Source organism: Borostomias antarcticus, assembly GCF_949987555.1.
Source record: "Borostomias antarcticus genome assembly, chromosome: 4".
NCBI lineage: Eukaryota > Metazoa > Chordata > Actinopteri > Stomiiformes > Stomiidae > Borostomias > Borostomias antarcticus.
In genome coordinates, this window is record NC_140237.1 from 17,668,245 (window position 1) to 17,688,361 (window position 20,117).

The 20,117-nt window shown below is 42.9% G+C and overlaps 1 protein-coding gene across 1 annotated transcript in view; it reads right to left on the reverse strand.

Moving 5' to 3' along the window:
- The window catches only part of tead1b (TEA domain family member 1b), a 58,076-nt gene extending 44,686 nt beyond the window's left edge, over positions 1 to 13,390 (reverse strand). Inside the window, exons 1-2 of the mRNA XM_084436812.1 lie at positions 13,254 to 13,390; positions 12,685 to 12,811 (exon numbers count right to left, since the gene is read on the reverse strand). The gene's annotated coding sequence lies outside the window, so the exon portion shown is untranslated. The remainder of the gene's footprint in view (positions 1 to 12,684; positions 12,812 to 13,253) is intronic.
- Positions 13,391 to 20,117: the final 6,727 nt, after the last annotated feature.

Here is a 20,117-nt window from a genome sequence, read left to right on the forward strand (position 1 = left end):
TAGAGCAATATGTCTCCAGATGATGCTGAAGTGCTTGTTGTTTGCCCTGGCCCCAGTGGAAGATGGGATACGGAGATTGGTCATGCAAGAATATCCTGTGGGTGTACTTCGTTCTCCAAGCAGGGAGAGCATTTCAAACGAATACAGAACAAGCCTTCATACCACATCTCCTGCTGCCAAGGCCCTCCTTCTATATGAGACGAGACCGTACTCCTACTTTCACCCACACAAGGGGTCCGTCGTCAGGAAATCTGATCATATTTTGTGTTAAATAAATGCAAGCGACTGAAACAAATGTATAACATAGCATGTTGGTGTTTCAATCTGCCTGCTTATTATTATAAAGCAAGAGCGATAAACCACTGTTACATTAGCTAGCGGACAGCATGCCTACAAAACAATAAGAGGTTTAACAAAATGCACTTTGGCTCTAATGCCTTGCTGGAGTTAGTGGGAGCTTCTCAAACTGGATCTATTAAAACATTATACCATAATAATATGTTATTATATAATAACAACTATGCTCAAACAATACAGACCTGCGCCTTCTGCTTGGCTTGGGAAACTACTGCCCTGTGAGTTATGTCCAAGAAAACTCAAACAAATCATCTCAACGCTGTTTCATACTCTCCATATTCAGCTGTTGGTTGTATGGAATGACAGCAGCGGGAATAGAATACAAAATATTGATTTTAGTCAGCATATTTCCTCCACACACATTGTCAAGGCACAATGGAAGCTCAACTGCAAAGTAAGCCAGTGTGTGTGTTATGCTGGTCAAGCTGACTGCACCTTGACCCAGGCTTCTCACAGAGCATGATGATGTAGTGTATTGTGAAGTCCTTGTCGGGGCTCTCACACCGCTGGCGGAGCCATAAGTCAAAGCCAAGTCTCTACAGTCATTCAGTAAACCAGAGTTCCATTGGTGCAAACTCGCCTCTTACACAGTTATGCAATGCTCACCAACAGGCAAGGAAGTCCACACAAAAGGCTTGTACTCCACCCTCCTATGTGTGTGTGTGTGTGTGTGTGTGTGTGTGTGTGTGTGTGTGTGTGTGTGTGTGTGTGTGTGTGTGTGTGTGTGTGCGTGTGTGTGCATGTGTGTGTGTGTGTGTGTGCATGTGTGTGCGTGTGTGTGTGTGCTCTCTAGAGACCCATCCTCCTCTCCCTGACAAGTCTTCCCTCTCATTGAAGCCGGGATGTGTCCCTACACGCCTCTTTCACAACTTATGGCCATCTGCACACACACACACACACACACACACAGGACTGGGGATTTGGATCTGTAAAGAACTATGGGAGCTTAACAGGATACAGCATGGTCGTTGCTTGATGGCAGAATTTTTGGTATCTGTTCTGTTTGGACGATAAGGCACTGAGGTGTTCCTTTCATTCATTACAGCAGGGGAGAGAGAGAGAGAGAGAGAGAGAGAGAGAGAGAGAGAGAGGGGGGGAGAGACAGAGGGGGGAAACAGAGAGAGAGAAACAGAGAGCGGGACCCAAACACAAAGAGAGACAGAGAGACAACGAGAGGAAGCGGGAGAGAGAAAGAGAGAGGGAGGAATAGTGGCAGATGGACTGATGGAGAGATTCCAGGTAGGAATCCATTCATCCAATGTCATGCTTTAACAATCGGGAGGAGAAGTGCAATGCCTTCTCTTCTCTCCGAGTTCAATTTGAGTTCCACGACACTCAAATTCACCTGTACAAAAAACATGATCGTTTTTTGTTTAAAAAAAAAAAAAAAAAAAAAAGGTGGCAGATTGCACTCCATAATGCCATAAACATGCAGGTGTCCACAACATAAAGGAGTAGAAGAAGAAGAAGACAAAGAAGAAGAATTTATATGTCCTAGGTCTAAGGATGAGAGATGAAATTCATTAAATTCCATTACATCTACATTACATTCTATTAAAGGTCATTGGACTTTCTGACATAGCACTTGTGAATGGATAAGATTCATTTCTTAATTGTGAACAAATTTTTTTAAATATAAATTAATGCCTTCTGTGAAATAAAATCACAGAATTTGCAAGTAATGACAATATAACCAAAACAAAGAGAAAAAAACTAAAACCAGAATAGGTTCCGACATGTTAAACAAACTGCATTATATTGCGTAATGAATAAACTAAACTGAACTGTATTGCATAATGATTTTTTACAAATCATTTGCATTTAACTAACTCAAAAGGTTTTTGTATGCTACTCTTATGTAATGCTAATCCAATTAAACTAACCTAGAAAAATACTTTCAATTCATTTTCATTCATCTCCTCCCCTCAATAGGACACTGAGGCTCATTTCTGGGTGAAAGTGAGCATATTTACTTCTGATCAGGACCAAGTCCAGAGGAGATTATGTTTTCGGTGCTCTGTGTCGACCAGACCAATTTTCATGAAACTCAGGAGGTGTGTAGCAGGGACCAAGGAAGAACCCATTTAATTCAGGAGGGGTGTAGCAGGGACCAAGGAAGAGCCCATTTAATTCAGGAGGGGTGTAGCAGGGACCAAGGAAGAACCCATTTAATTTAGGAGGGGTGTAGCAGGGACCAAGGAAGAACCCATTTAATTCAGGAGGGATGTAGCAGAGACCAAGGAAGAACCCATTTAATTCAGGAGAGGTGTAGCAGGGACCAAGGAAGAATCCATTTAATTCAGGAGGGATGTTACAGAGACCAAGGAAGAACCCATTTAATTCAGGAGGGGTGTAGCAGGGACCAAGGAAGAACCCATTTAATTTTGGAGGGGATCCGAATCACGGGGCTGATCCACTAATTATTTACACTTTAATTAACATTACCAAATCGACCAGACAAGCACATACAGGTACTTCGCAATGTTTAATACATCCATGGCTAGTTAGCTTCTAGCTATAATGTAATCAATAGAATTCTGGGAAGGATTGATTCAACTACCTAGCTATTTTGTGGGTATTAGGACCGAAAATAATTTAATCATGGCATGATGGCGAAGATCAACTGCATTGAATGACCTAGTTACGCTCGTAGCTACAGTACCTGTAGCTAGATTCCTGCTGTGGGTCCCGTCATCTCATATCTAGCTAGCCAGGTAGCTGAAATACATCGGAGCAGAAGCGAAGAGCACCCGCTCAGCCAACCCCAGCTGATGCACCACCAGTATATTTTTTGACATTTGTCATCGCCTCTTAGTATCGGTACCCTAATGTCATTACACATGCTGACGACATGCGTCACAACTGGAGATATGCGCCCTCCGCATGCCCTTCTGGTTCCTCACGCTCTCTGTTCTGCTCATTGACACGGTTTTGTTTTGTTTGACTTCTGTTCGTGTTGTCTTTGATGTTTGATGTTATCTTGTGAAGTCAATGGTGACGTGCTGTTATAAGGGTAGCCATCATCATCTGGACAGTGTAGCTGCAGACTTCACCTGTTTCAGACTGCAGAGATCTTGGGCTGTGGTGTTGTGTTGTTTTCAGCTGTGATATTGGAAGTAAATACCTACTATTATGTACTGTATCTACAGTATGTGTGTGTATATGAATTTGTATTTGTACACATGGACTGACTTCTGTTATTGTTGAATGCAGGCCGAAATAAATTTCAATTTTTACTTTTATCAGAAAACCTCCACTAACCGCCGAGCCAACAGGGATTATTCTGTCGGAGGTGGTAATAAGAGTAGGTGGTAATAAGGGTAGGTGGTAATAAGGGGAGGTGGTAATAAGGGTGGTAATAAGGGTAGGTGGTAATAAGGGTGGTAATAAGGCTGGTAATAAGGGTAGGTGGTAATAAGGCTGGTAATAAGGGTAGGTGGTAATAAGGGTGGTAATAAGGGGAGGTGGTAATAAGGGTGGTAATAAGGGTGGTAATAAGGGTAGGTGGTAATAAGGGTGGTAATAAGGGTATCTGTCAATGCGATGGCACAAGATGTAGTATTTTAGTATGCCAGAGTAAGACATTGTTTCCATTTTTATATACTAACAAACATTGAATGACTGTTCTGGTCTTCTATCAACCTGTTGAATATCTCGTCATTAGCTGGGGTTGCATAAGCAAAACACGGAGAACACTTGACAACACACTCCAGAACATGGGGAATAATGAGAGCATGCGACGCTCATATGCCATCTCTTCCTCCCTGTTCTAAAATGTGATACTGTCTGTGGAGTCCGCTGGCATCAGAAGCCCTGGTGATTTGAGAGACAGCCTACTGTAGGCTAGACCCAGCCAGGATGCTGCTTGAGCTGGTCTCCCAGTGTCTGAGAATCTCAACACTAATTAGCACCAGCAGAGAGAAGTAGGAATGTCACCTGTAGACACATTTGAAGCCTTAACAGATAATTGCATACTCCTATCTCCCCCAGGGCTGCACCATGGAAATGGTCTTATTAGTGATATAAAGGGAGAGTTGGGGCCCTGGGCAACAAGTGAATGCGTTGGGCCGGGGTGAGCCATCGCTGTGACACGGCATTATGGGAGATGACACTTGTCAGATAAACCACTCAAATTCACCCTAAACTGGAATCCTTGCTCCTTAAATTAAGAGAAGCCATTTCACCATCACACCATCCAAGGTAATGAAATAACAGATTAGAGGTCTCAAATGTAATTTTCCACGTGGAGTTCTTTTGTGCAGTTATCTCAGAGGGTGCGATAATGATTCTGTGAATGGCTTTTGCGCATCCCATAATGACCCATAGTAGTTAAGGCCACACTGTGAGGAACTATAATTACCATGCGATTGCAAAACTCAGTGTTCGCTGTGTTTGAAAACCTTACAACGGCCCGGTTAATTATTTCAGTAATGCGGGAAGTATTCCGAAGCCTTCATGTTTGAAACAAAAAGTGCCCAATTATGCATATTTACAATGATGGAACATTACTGAGATTCCATTTACTGTACACTCTATAGAATCCAAACATTCATTATCAATGGAATGGCATGCGCTAGAACAAGCAGAACCCACTGTATCTGTCTCACATACACCTTGGGATATAAAGTTTCAGACAAATAAAAAATATTTGGAATATAAAGAAAATAGAAAAAAAAACATCAAAATACAGAAAGGTTCAAGATAAAACCACCATCCAACATGATAAAGGTCTCGTCCTGGACATTGATGAGCCAAATCACTCCTGTCTGTTACATAGTCCTCCATTTTTCATTTTAAAAAATCCCCTATTGGCACCTACTATACTTTCTCTGCAATGCTGACATCTAATCTCTTAAAGAAGAAATCAGGGTGGTGAAAATGAACCTAATTATCAAAGTCATTAGGGAAGCGTTTCAAACCGGCCTGTAACGATACACTACACAAGCATTCCTGGTCGTAAACAGGACAACCCGATTGATCTACTTTGTATTGGATTTTCCTCCAGGTTTCATGAATAAATCTCCGGGGGCAGGGAGAGCTGATGAGTGAATGAACAAGCCTTTCAATACCAATCTCCAGATGCACGGAGCCCAAGGTCCAGTGGAGTCGCTGGCTAATGCCCCCTCTGTTATTGGCAACAGTCATGCGTTTATTTCATGCCTCTTTAAACCAGCAGGCTTGGGTGCGGTGAATCCGTCTGGTAATATCCCTCTCAAATCTGAGACCTGGGGCCCCTCGCCCGGCCAACGGGCCGCTCTGGGATCAATCTGCTCGCCTCAGAATGGGATTGATTTACAGGCTCTGTCAAAGCAGCTCTTGCCACCTGCCTCGGCCTGGACCGAGAGGCTAGCGCGCTAGCACGCACCACCGGTCCAGCACTCTGTCACCATGTCCACTATGGACGCAGCACGGGGCTCATGTCAATCATGACGCTGGTGATATGACGCGTTCCCCCTGACCTTTGCTGTCCCCGGCTAAAATAGCTCAAATGAGACATCAAAAGTTTCCTACTTCCAACCGCAACAGTGACACAACCCATGTGTGTGACGCCATTGATTATTAAATACGGAGCGCATTCCAGAGTCTGCACATGCTCACGTCACACGGCTGTGAAGAGACAGAGAGGGGAGACATAAAGCTCAGGAAATTAAAGCTGTAAATAAAGGTCTGTCAGATAAGACCCCCTCCCGACGGTCTGTCAGATAAAGACCCCCACCCCACTCCCAACAGTTATGAGAGCTGCACAGGCTGCAGGGTGGAGGCTGGAGAGCCTGGCTGGGGGCTGGAGGCTGAAGGGCTGGAGGCTGCAGGGTGGAGGCTGGAGTGCTAGAGGCTGGAGGGTTAGAGGCTGCAGGGCTGGAGGCTGGAGAGCCTGGCTGGGGGCTCGGTCAGGACACGTGCGGGCGGGCATGGAGACGGGCACAGCGGCAGCGCTCTGGCTTCCCCTTTCCAGTGCCCCCTCTCCTCTTTCCTCATCTCCTCTCTCCCAGTCCTCACCCATCCTCTCCTCTCCTCTCCTCTCCTCTCCTCTCCTCTCCTCTCCTCTCCTCTCCTCTCCTCTCCTCTCCTCTCCTCTCCTCTCCTCTCCTCTCCTCTCCTCTCCTCTCCTCTCCTCTCCTCTCCTTCCCCGTCTCCTGTCCCTCTAGTCCTGTCCTCCTGTCCCCTCTTCTCTACGAGTCCTACCTTGTCACAAAATCCCGGCCCCCCTCCTCCTCCTGAGTGGTGACTGAAAGGTCAAATGGAATTTTCTGGAAACTATTTTGTTTGCTGTTCATTGTATGGCGGATGCTGTCTGTTTTATTGGTACTTAAAAGAGAGCAGGGCCAGATGTGACACATTCATCCCCACAATGGTCCAAGGTAATTTGATGGGGAGAAATAGATAAGTGTACATATCCAGAGAAATACCATAGAAATCCAATCAAACAAACGCAAAGCCTGACCTAGAGCATTCACCACTTTGATCAGCTCCTATGAAAAATGCTATATAAAAAAACTATATTTCAATATCCAACTTGAATACAAAGCTTTCATTGCATTTATGAGCCTTTCCAATAAGGCATGTCCGCCCGCACAAAAAAACATTGAGAGAAACTATTAAATCTGAACATTTCTCTATTGAAGCCAAAAGTTGAATACAGTAAAAGAAATTCAATTTCCTTAATTGAATACATTACCTTCAAACCAATAATAGTGAATAGATATTGTGCCCGGTGTAGATATAAATTGTCAGAACATCTAGTAACTGGCAGTCATCATTCGGAGAACATTCTGTACATTGCTCTGCTCCTGAGTTAAGTAACTCCTGCATGGGCAGATTGCGCACAAAACAAATGGACCAAAGCAAGATGTATCGTCCTCGCATGGAGCAGTTAAACTGTTTATGAGCCGTAATCATATTATACATCCCAGCATTCCCTGCTGGGCGCGCTCTCTATTTACATACACACGGAACTAAGTAAGTTAAAGAAACCTCTGAAATCGCTGTGCCCCAGATAGAGTTCAAGCTAATTCGCTGTCCACGGCCTGCATGCTAATGTAGCGCGCCGCCCTCTGTGTGTCTGTGGCTCAGCTGAACGCAGGACTGCTCCAGGCCAGAGGCTCTCTGAGAGAGGGCCGGCCCGGTCTCTGGCAGCCATGATAACAATACAGCAGCCATTAATGAAAGGCCTTGTAGGGATTTATTACCAGAGAGGACAGGGAGAATACAGAGCCAGAGCCCGGACAGCCCACATTTGAATACAGACCACAAATTATAAACAGTTTCAGTAAATGAAGTGACTGAGCGCCTTTGTCCCACAAAACGTACATCTTCCTATCGCTAGTGGGAAGCAGCGTGTTCGAGACCCACTAGCAAGGCCAGCACTGAGAAAGGAAGTTATTGAAGCCTGGATTTCCTGCTATCAGCTGCAGCCAAGAACTATAGGGTTTTATAGTGGTTTCAGGAACTGACTCAACTAATGATGCCTGGATTAGATACTGCTCTTCATGTGTGTCTGATCAAGGGAAAGCTAATTTAGGCTAAACCGGAAAAAAAAGGAGTTTAAGTGTGAGAGAGTTTGAGTGTGAGAGAGTACGAAAGGTATGCAGAGTGTGAAAATGTCCCATTAACTTCTGAGTCAGATGGGTTTAATGAGACGAGATTAAGACACCATTTGTATATTCATTGTGTTCTTTCCTGAGAAGCAGGCTGGGGCTGACATATGGTATGAATTATGAGACTGTAATTGTAAAGTGCTGAAACAGTGGTTTCTTTACTGTAGGACTTCTAAAGACGAGGAAAGCTCTTAAATTTTATGTTTCTCTCTCCCTCTTATTCCCCCCACATTCATTCAGCCACAGTACCACTGCATCACGACATTTAAACATGTATTATTGTAATTCCTTCATTCACTCATGCATTCATTTGTCCTTTTGAAGTGAAACATAATGATGAGGCATTGACCAGTCCAGCAAAGGCCAAATAAGTACTAATTGATATATATGGGCTGTTTGTCATAACTACACATACTGTATAGAGGAAAAGTGAACAGCACTTGCTAAGGCAGTTGACAAGGCCAAAGTGCACTCAGTAGCTGGCAGTCATTTTATGGCTGCAGTGCTGAAGCAGATTTACTTAGATGACGTCAGTGGCATTGAGCCAGCTTTTCCTTTTTGGTGGCACTCTATGTTGGCCTTTCTGGGGCCTAGCTCAAACTGCTGAGCAGCACACCATACTCAGAAATTCCCTTTCTAGAGCGGGGTTTACCTCAGGGCACAGACGCCCTGTCCGCTCGCAGATCAAGCTCCATACCACACATATACCAATGTTTTCATGAGGCCCTGATGTTGCAAACTGGATGCATTACTAACCCTGTGTCCATTCAATTACCAGTGCCATAAATATTTTATTCCATCGTATAGTCCTGTTTTGTTTGATTAAACACTGGAATTAAATGATCCCTTTCAGATTCACACAAAACCGTCCTCACACCCTTATCACATAGGAAACAGAAACAATTTCATGGTCATGCATTGCATGCGCTTGTATTTAGTTGGGTCTGCATTTCTAACAGCTGTTTCCATTTCTTCAAGAATGTAACAAATGTGAATAGGAGCAAGAATAGCTCTCCTACAGAAAAGAATGTTTGTTCCACACCAACCTTCACTGCTACCTACAGAGCTACGTCAAAATAATGTTTTGAGAGTAGAACATAATGCACTCATAATGCATAATGCTCAACACCAATACACTCATAGGACTTGACAAACATCCAACAGTTTCCATTGCATTATTTTTTCCTAGGGTGACTCTTAATTTGTTTTAACCACAGATGGATTTTAATAGGAAATGATGTCTTAGCAGAATATCAGAGAGACAGGATGTGCCTGTTTGCTTTGGGCCGGGTCCCAGCGGAGTGTGCTGGCTCACTAAGCCCCACGGCCACAGAGGGGAAAACCCACCGGCTGGCTCTGACCCATGTGTGGTCCATTCATACCTGTCCACAACATGGACATCCACAGGTCTGCGTTCTCAAGAGAATGATCACGTCAGGTCTATGTCAAAATAATGTATCACTGATGACCACATGCTATCAATAAGCTTAGATATTAGTATGACATGCTAAGGCAGATGGGATGCCATATTATGCTATTACATCCACACATAGCCCACACCTACGTACCTACCTACCTACCTACTACCTACCTACCTACCTACCTACCAACCTACCTACATACCTACACACCTACGTACCTACCTAGTTACCCACCTACCTACCTACCTACCTACCTACCTGCCTACCTACCTACCTACCTACCTACCTACCTACCTACCTACCTACCAACCTACCTATATACCTACCTACCCACCTACCTACCTACCTACCTACTACCTACCTACCTACCTACCTACCTACTACCTACCTACCTACCTACCTACCTACTACCTACCTACCTACCTACCTACACACCTACGTACCTACCTATCTACCCACCTACCTACCTACCAACCTACCTACCTACCAACATACCTACCTACCAACATACCTACCTACCTACACACCTACGTACCTACCTATCTACCCACCTACCTACCTACCTGCCTACCTACCTACCTACCTACCTACCAACATACCTACCTACCAACATACCTACCTACCTACCTACCTACAGTATCTACCTACCTACCTGCCTACCTACTTCCCTACAGTACCTACCAAACCCTTACACAGACACAAACATACCTCTCCACCAACACCACCAACAACAACTCAACCATAGTCACCAGAGACACACACAAATACACACTTTTCAAAAACAGTTGGTGACTCAAATATGAAGCGTGTTAAATTACTATTGATAAGGTAAACAAGCAGATATCTTATCTGAAGCATACAAGTCCCATATGGTGCTTAGGCCACCTTGACCTCTTACTGGCCTAACAATAGCATGGGCCTGACACAGAACCACAAGCTCTGTTTGACAAATGGCCGTTAGCATGAAATCTCTGCGCAGTAAAAGCCAGAGCAAATGTTCATATTTGCATGTTTTATCCTACAGGTGCAGAAATGACCCGAGCAGATGTCGTCTGAGACCAGCGTTGTTTGCCCTCTGCCTCTCAACGAGCTCTGGGCACTCTGGCCGTCTGGACAACTGGCTGAAAGACAATGGGTCTCTCTCTGCTCCCAGAAGGTCTCTCTATGCTCCCAGAAGTAACCCAATACACTCAATGCCTCAGCAATGCACATTATTCTCTCCACATTTCACAACTGAAAGACGACATTCTTCCTCTCTCCAGCCACATTCTTAGAGGAAATCACAACTGTAATGTCAAAAAGCATATAACAGAAGTTCCCGTGTATTCAGTTGGGTAAAGGTCCTTGGTGTGCTGAGTACTGAGAGGGACTAATGTTACAGCCAGATAACATGGGAAGCACATATTCAAAAGAAGAGGTGGAGAGGGAAGGCGCGGTGTGTTTGGCACACAGTTGAATGATACGATCAAGAGCATTCTCCCTTAAATAATACATACATTTCCTTTCTATACATTTGTTATTACTGTTTAAATGTGATTCTAACCATTTTTAATTTAACTAGAATCACAGAATAGAATGTAAAAGTGGATTTTTTTTAAATAGTTTTAGCCTACCTTGAGGATCTCAACGGATGTTTTTAGGGGGGATAGGGAATTAATAAGCTCACTTTCAAAAGCTGTGAATCAAGTGGTCAAGCAGAGACAATGTCCTATTTTTGCAATTGAAAATGCATGCAGCTGAGTGTCCAACAGGTTCACTTGTTAATAAGCTACATACATACATACATACATACATACAAAGCCTATATTGCTATCCCCCTTTTTTACTTTTTACCTCAGCAAGAAAATTAACTCCTCAACATTTTGAACTGTCAGAGCAGGGTCAAGTCTGACATGAGTCTATTTATGATAGTAACCCAGTTAGAGGAATCAACAAATAACATATTGTGTCTCATTGGCCCTTCTTTTCTAGAGAGCTACGTTGAAATATAAGACAACAATTAGCTGCAAGAAAGGGGGTCTTTTCCCCAATCACACAATGGGAGAACTTGTTTTCAGAGCACTCCATGTCAGGGAACTTGCTGAGCATCTAACTGTTACCCGGAGGCAAACTTCACGTGCACTGGCATTGTTATGAATGGACTAAAACTGATATTTTCTAAAAAGGAATTAAACATCTACATTCTCCTTTTTTTAAATTAATATTTTAGCCTATATTGTGTTACCCAAAATTAACACAACCCATATATAATAGAACAAAACAAAATAGAATAGAACACATGTATTTCTAAAAACTCATTCAAGCGTCTTATGTTGGCATGACCTTGGTGACTTTTCAGTATTTGGTTCAAATCAGAGTAGCTATAGGGATAGTTCAGGCACTGAACATATGTGTTCGAGGGCTCCACAAATATGTCCCAAAATAGGCTTGACTACTGTACAGACACTAAATAAACGGTAGGGTTGCTACAAAATTATGCTTAGAACCCAGAAGGTAGTGGTGCCCAATATTCAATGCTAATTCCGTATCACAAACTTTGTTAACGGACAGGCTGCTATAATAAAAACCGCATTAACTTCATGAGTAGCCTATTATTCATTGCTTGGGAATCATATCAGATGCTCCGGATGCAGAGAAAATCTGAACCACATCGTGGCATTGGCTTTGGCTACACGTATACCCCCATCCATGTGATTAACTCAAGATTTAGCTGAGCAGGCAACTAGGTATCCCGAAAAGAGGCGGATATGGAAAACAGTCGAATTGAGCGCTGGGGATGACGAGGGGCTTCATCAAAATAAAACCCTAAACTTCCGTGTAACCTCGCCAATAGCACACATTTTAAAGTAAAGTGAATGGACATTAAAAATGTTGTTTCAAAAACAAGACAAGCGTTACGAACATGAAATGAGTTACAACTGCTAGTTTCTTCTCTTTGAGCAACGTTTGAATAGCATAATAAGTATTCCGCTTAAACTCATTAGCCTATATGCCTACACTATAGCAACATACTGAGCTGCGTTATTATATTTTTTGCAAACGGTGTTTTAAGAGTTGTGATCTTGTATGCTAGCCTATATGCCTATCCTGTGAGCGGACACATGGGGTTTCTGTATTTAAAACCATAAACAATCCTCCATTGTTTTAGATGATCAAAACAGACATTTTCTCACAAGACAGATCTAATCTTTTCTACAACACGACTTGTCTTGCTCAGATCGGTTGCATCGATTTTGCCATTAGGAAAATGGAATGTAAAGAATTTGTAGGAATTTCTGTAAATGTAACAACATAACGAAACATGTACTTACAGTAACTTCACAGGACGAATAGGAAAGCCCCCGGTCAAATGTGTTGAAGCAACAAGTCTTTCAGCACTATATTTCTGCTCTGCTCCGAAAATTCTCCAATGAAATCTCCAACTCCCGACTGAGACAACTATGGAGAAGAAAAGAGCATTTTGATCCGTCATCTTGTCCAAAATTGTGATTCATAAAATAATGTAGCCTACGTCCAACTGTATCCTGAATCCTGTTTGGAGTTTCTGAGGTGCATGCACAGGACTTACTGCAATAGCATAGGGCGTATGGTCGGGCTTCTTTACAAAAATGTAAAAAATGTCAAAGATTTTCGTGCCATGTCAGTGAATACAAGTGGACAAAGTGAGAGCACCCTGTTGCAACAGCGATGAGGAACGGCCACCAAAAATCTCATCGACACAGACACTTAAATCGTTTTTCGTAGTGTAGCCTAATATAATATCGGTTAAAAATATTTAAATATAGTAAATATACTTCTTTTGTACAATAAAATACACAACTAAACCTGAACAATGTTATCTGCAACCATTTTGCATATCATTAACTACATTGAAACTTACCTCAAACACCTCCGTTATTGTTATTTCATTAAAAAATCGTCCCCCTTTGTCTGTCTAATGTGGGATATTATAGTTTTTGTAAACTGTGTAAAGTTATTCTTGTGTTTCTGGGCCAGCCGGGTATGTGTACGTAAAGAGCGATGCGAAGAATGTTCGGAATGAGAGGAGGAATGAAATGAACGCGAAGAGCGAGTTTGCATCGGGGCGGAGCAAAGGTGTCGTCATTCCGACCCCAGCAGAGGCCTGGATAGGAGGGACGAGGGAACAGACATGCTCAAGGGTGACCTCACAGGACACGTTGAATTCAAATTACAGGCTGAAAGTGGAGGGAAGTTCTTCCGTCATGATACAGAGTATAGTATAGTATAGTATAGTATAGTATAGTATAGTATAGTATAGTAGTATAGTATAGTATAGTATAGTATAGTATAGTATAGTATAGCATAGTATAGTATAGTATAGTATAGTAGTATAGTAGTATAGTAGCCTATAGTATAGTATAGTATAGAATAGCAGTATAGTATAGTATAGTATAGTATAGTATAGTATAGTATTGAACATGTGTTAATTTGATACTGTCAAACATATCTGTACCACCTGATTTGTCTTTAAATTAAGGACACCTTTTGTTAGTCATGATAGAAGTCTTTATTAGAAAAATATTTCACAAAAATGCATGCAACAGTAGGCTAGTGCAGAAAATCATAATGCCTGGAGTTGCCAAGTCAAAGAGAAAGCAGTGGTCTGTGTAACCAACCCTGTTTGAGCTGCAGCACATGTCTGATCCTGCCTGCGCAAGACATCCATTAGGAGGCTGTGTTTTGACACCAATCCTTTTAAACTGAGGGATCTATGAAGATGAACGGCTGGCCTTCTGAAGACATCCATCAACGCCTGTTACACCTGTCTGTGCATGTTTAGCACAGAGAATGAAAGCGAGAGAGAGGGGGGGGGGCGGTGAGTGCAACTTGACATACATAGACAGTAGTGTTACAACAGCATGATCATTTCCATGTTGCTGTGATGAGTTGTGGGTCAGTTGCATCACAGTCTGCACTCCCGTCCCAAGCTGTGATCTTAACCACCGTTGTGGTCTGCGTGTCTGCTTTCCAAAGCACTCTTATCTTATCAGCCTCTCTCCCTCTCCCCCTCCCTCTCTCTCTCTCCATCTCCTCTCCAGTGTGGTGTCACTGCTCCCTCAATACCAAACTATTAACCATCAAAAGGCAGTCTTATCTATGCAAACGTACAAAAGGCCCCGGGCCCCCTGCCTCCCTCCAGGGAGAGTGCCGCGGCAGCAAGCCCACACCTGAGTACAGTCTCCTGGGTGATTCATTCACAGGCGCTGGGTCATCTGCTCACAGTGTTTCACAAGCTGCTTGTTAAACATTAGCCCGGCGTCTCCAGGAAGCCCACCAGCAGACCCCAGCAGAATGGCAAACAGTAAAACGGTTCATAGCCTTACATCACACCCTGTTCTCATCCCCTTATCGGGGTAGATGACTCGCTCGGCAAATTGCATTCAGGAAATGTGGCCATATGAAAATGTTTCATGTCTGTGAACCCAGGTGGGAATGCATTTTGCACGGTAGCGAAGCAAATGACACAAGCCGTGTCACGGATAGAGAATATCTGAATTGTAACCCTCTTGGCCTTGTATGTTCTGTGCTGCTATGCTATTCTACTCTATGCACATGCAGTAGTGTTATAAGATATATTGCATGACAGGATACCTTTCCTGATACAAGACGGATTCCATTACCCCAGCGAGCAGCGAATGTGTTGTCTGACGTTAGGGCATGCCGTGGCCTGCAGGCACTAGTTATGAGTAGCCTACATGTGACTCATTGGCTCTGGTAATATTTCCTGTGCCTCCGCGGCATCACACCGAAGACCAATCACTGAATCTGTCTGCATCTAAGAAAAATAATAAAAGAGGCCCTGCGAAGGGCAGAGGGTGAAAGACGGTGCTCACAGCCGTTAAACTGTTTACCCCAAAACAGACGTCTCAGGTTTCTGTCCCCAACCCCCACCCATTCACATTCAGCCTTCACACTCTTTTATATCTGGGCGTGGTCAGAGAGAGCACCAGGTGGGGATGGGGCAAGGGGGGGGGGGGCAGACACCTAACAATCCAGCTGCTCAATGGGGTCCACAGGGTAAGGAGTCACATTTTCAAGGGACAAACGTTCTATTAAAAACTTATCCAAGGCCATCGCTGGAATCATGATTCAGTATCAGCTTTGTCATCTGCAATAGTTGTTGTTTTACTGAAACGTGTAGTTTTATCCCTGACAGCAGAGCTGTGAGATCCAGCACTGTGGCAGCAAACCCACCACGGAGAGCCCCACCTCCCTCTGTCCAGGGCAGCCTGACCTTTGAACCAGAGCTCGCTGGCCCCTCTGTTCCTGGGGTGGGGGGCGGGGGATGGGAGCGGGGATGGCGTCGGAGGGGAGAGACGAATCTGTCTGCTTTACTTCACTTCAGCGCTGCCCTACCCTGCTCTGCACGGCCTGACCTTTGACCCCCGCGCTAATCAGATGGCCTCTGCGAAGCCAGGTGCAGACCATCCTGTCTCTCCTCTCAGCCAGCCTCACTGATTGGCTTTATTAGGAGATAAGAGAGGGGTGAGGGAGGACCAGCGAGCTGGCACCAAGAAGAAAAAACACACACTTCATTTCCGTCATGCCGCAGAATCACTTAGCTCCTTTGAAGTGATGTGTGTAGTTAGAGGGAATATAGTCATGAAAGGGAATATAATCATGCAACTATAATAACTAGTTACGGATTAGACTACACAAGAATGACTCGCCAATTTCAGTGCATTGTTGTTTTGTTTAAACTTCCATTGAAATGCAGTTGCAGGCATTGTTGAGCTTTGGCCATGCATGGAAGCACCATACAGGGTCTACATTTTATTACGTTGTACAAACAAGCCGTATGTGTCGATAGACGCCACCTTGTGGTCACTCTGTAAACACAGTGGGTTCTGCACACACTAGCATGACACTTGAAGATCATCTTCCTGTGCATTATTAAACTAGAGCTCTACTGTATTCTTGTCTTGGAAAATGTTAGAAATATCCATGATAATCACTCTTCCCTTACAAATAGATTAGAAAAGACTAAATAGGACACATATCTGTTTATGAAAATTATTAAATTATATGATTATATGTATTAAAATGAATATACAATTTCAGGGAACAAGACATACTACTGTATACTGTTCAATAGATTTACACTTAAATCCACTGATTTCACATTTCTGAATGAAATGTGTTCCTTGCTTGACAAAAAGAAGTGAAAAAAGGGTAAATTTGAATGATAGCATTATCCAGCGCAGAGCCCAGAAGACAGGTCTCATCAGACAGTGAATAACAGGGAACAACAGGCACATCAATGAGAAGAGGAGCAATTTCACTACGCTGCATTCTTCTTCTTCTGTCTCTAAGTGTGTCAGTCCAGCCATCAGTCTATCTGTCTTCTCTCTCCCCCTCTGTCTCTCTCTCTGTCTATTTCTCCCTCTCTCTCTCTCTCTCTCTCTCTCTCTCTCTCCCTCCCTCCCTCCTCCCTATCTCTCTCCCTGGGTGCACACACTTAGCCAGATCGCTAGTTTCCAAGCAACAGCTGAGTTTTTGATGTCTAAATGTTTGTGCACTAAACGTCTCTTTAATTCAATTCCGTAATGCAGTGTTTGAAGATATGGATCAATGCCTGCTGCCTTTGATGGGCATCCTGGTACTCAGAGGCATGTCATTGTATCAGTCTTGCACTACAGAGGACAAAGAGGGACTGATGACATGATGCAGCGTATGTGACCATGTCCCTCTGTATGGACGTCTCCTGAAAGAAGAGTGTAATACACTGTACCATAAATCATATTAGAAGTGTTGTACCAAATCACATAAATAATAAAATAATAATAAATGAGATTTATATAGCGCCTTTCTAGACACCCAAGGACACTTTATAAGAACAGAGAAGACAAATCAACAGACAGGACTAATAACACAGGGTAAATGGTCTGCACCTATATAGCGCTTTTCCACCTTAGCGGCACTCAAAGCGCTTTACAATAGCCTCTCATTCACCCATTCACAGTAGCTGCCATGCAAGGTGCTAACCTGCTCATTGGGAGCAATTTGGGGTAAGGTGTCTTGCTCAAGGACCCTTCGACATGTGGACAGTCGGAGCTGGGATTCGAACCACTGACCCTTAGATCATTGAATGACCCGCTCTACCAACTGAGCTACAGCCGCCCCCGGGTAGGCTAACTGACATCTGATTAGTACAACACATTCAAAGTGTTGTACTTAATCACATCACATTAAAAGTGTTGTACTAAATCACATCACATTCAAAGTGTTGTACCTAAATGCAAGGATCCTGGCTGTCTCTTCATTGTGTCTGAATCCAGTCACCAAAAGCCCATTATAATCTGACACAATGTGTTTCTGGATCAATGCAGATAACAATAGGTACAGTAGGTACAGTAGATACCTGTGTTGTTATTTCATCTTACAACTGCTCTCTGATCTGTGTTTAGTAATAATCTCTGGGATCACGAGATTCAAGGACTGAACTGGGAGAGGAAGCCTTCATGGGCTCTGCTCTACATTCAGTGCTTGGAATAGCAGGGCCTTCAGACAGGCTTGAAACTAAGGGAATTGGCCACTGTTTGATTGTAAAGCTCTTTTAAGTACAATGATAAATTATTTGCTCTGTACTTGTATCTACAGTATCTATTAGAAGTCGACCAATTAATCAGTTTTGCCAATCAATCGGCGCCAATAGGACATATTTTAAACTATGGTTATGGTCTGAGCTGGGCTCTGATAGTGGCGGATGGCTGCACTGCCTCCGCCCAGTGAGAGACCATATTCAATAATCCACCAAATCACACTCAAAGATGTTCCATTACATTTTTAATATACTTTTCTTCTTCTTTTTTTTTTCTTTTTTTTTTTTACAAAAAATAGCTATTAGCTATATAGAATGAATTAACAAAGATCAGCCACCCAGCAACCGACAAAAAGGAGGAGGCTCCTTCATTTGAACTTGATTGAAGACAAAAATAAAGGGGAGATTTGAACTAAATGTCCTGGATATAGTCTAGCCTGCTCTTGGGTGTGAGGAAGACATTCTTACAGATTCTCCTCAGTGAAACACAATCATTCATAGAGGAAATGAATAGTGGTGGAAATATGCCCTGTTGGTCATCTAGGCCTCCCAGGGGGCAGAGCGCAGGTGTGTGCAGGTACAGTAGTAGGCTACAGGCTTAAACGCCTGAGGCAAGAAACATGTCAGGGAGGCCTGAGCTTTCATTACTATTTTTCTTTATAGCCCACATTTAGTTTGATGATCCAGATTTATTTATGTATTTAATTAATTTGTTTGTTTTTTTCTATCGCCCGATTGATCAGCTATCAGCTTTTTCCTGCTCCAAACTATCGTTACATCAGCCTTTAAAAATCCATTATCGGTCAACTGTACTATCTATAGGTATTTTTGGCTAATTGTACATTCTGACACTTTAAATGCATTTATTTGATGTTCCCTTATTGTTTGTTGTTGTTTTTGTATGAAACTTTGTATGCTGTTATTTTGGTCTCCCTTGTAAATGGTACTAGCCTGGTAAAATAAAATAAAAATGAAAATAAATATTTTGCTTCAAAGATATACGTACAAAGAAAGCAGTGATTTGTGTTTTGTAAATGTCCGTTGAATACATAAAGTAGGAGAAGGTAACAATAGGATTTTGTGAGCAGCAACATTGCAAGTAAACAATGAACTATTTGGGCAGGAGTCACTCTCTCTCCATCACAAAGTTCTCTGTCTATTCAGGACAAGCTATCTGCCAATATAGCACAGCCATTATAAAGAGATTATGGCACAGCCAATGTTTAAAATGTGATTAAAACCAGATGTGAGTGCAGATTGTATCTGCAGCGGAGGATTTGACCATATCACACAAAAGCATGTTTTCAGAGATGCTTCATGTCCTGCCATCTACAGAAAAACACATCCCTGCTGCTCATCTCTTCAACAGCAAACCTCTCCCTTAAGCAGAAAGAGTACAAGAGTAGGCCTACTTAATGTGTCTTTCCACGCTAGAATCAGGTTAGAAAAAATAAAGAAAGATTGGAGCCAGGACTCTATTCTATGTACTGTAGGTACGTTCAAATACTCCAGCCTTCAGTCTTCTTAGGTGTTTTCAATGGAGGACTTCAATTTGGTGACTCAGAATCCATGGTAAGAATCAATAGATAAACAGAGTGCCTACCCTGTAATAAGAACCAGACACTTATCAGCCCTATCAATCACACCAGTTTTTGTGTAAAAGAGTTGCAGATTTTTTTATGATTATTATTTTTTTAATAATAAGAGCATCTGTTATCCTATGGCTGAGGGGAGGCAGTGAGCCTGTCACCGACAGACACACGTGTGATGTGATGAATGGAGAGATCCAGAAGATGTGATAGGAGGGTAATTACACTTAATGGCTGGAAATGCTCGTGTTCCAGACACCTTTGCGCGCTGCTCGCTACCTGATTATGGGCGGCCATTTCCGGGTTGTGATGAAAACGCAGGGCTCTTAGTCCATGGATGATAGCATGGCCAGAAAACGTGCATCCCAACAATAGGATATATCGAAAAACATTATTGTCATGATGCTGCCTTAGATGTCACAGCCTTTACAGTAACAAGTGAAACATTATGTAAGTCTCCAAGGCTCAATTTACGGCAATAGTGGTACACACGTGTTAAAGCCCTCCTCAAAATCCACAGGTACAAGAAATAGCACTGATGCACAGATGAAGATCCCATGATTGAAACATTAAAATGAACTAATCCATTATT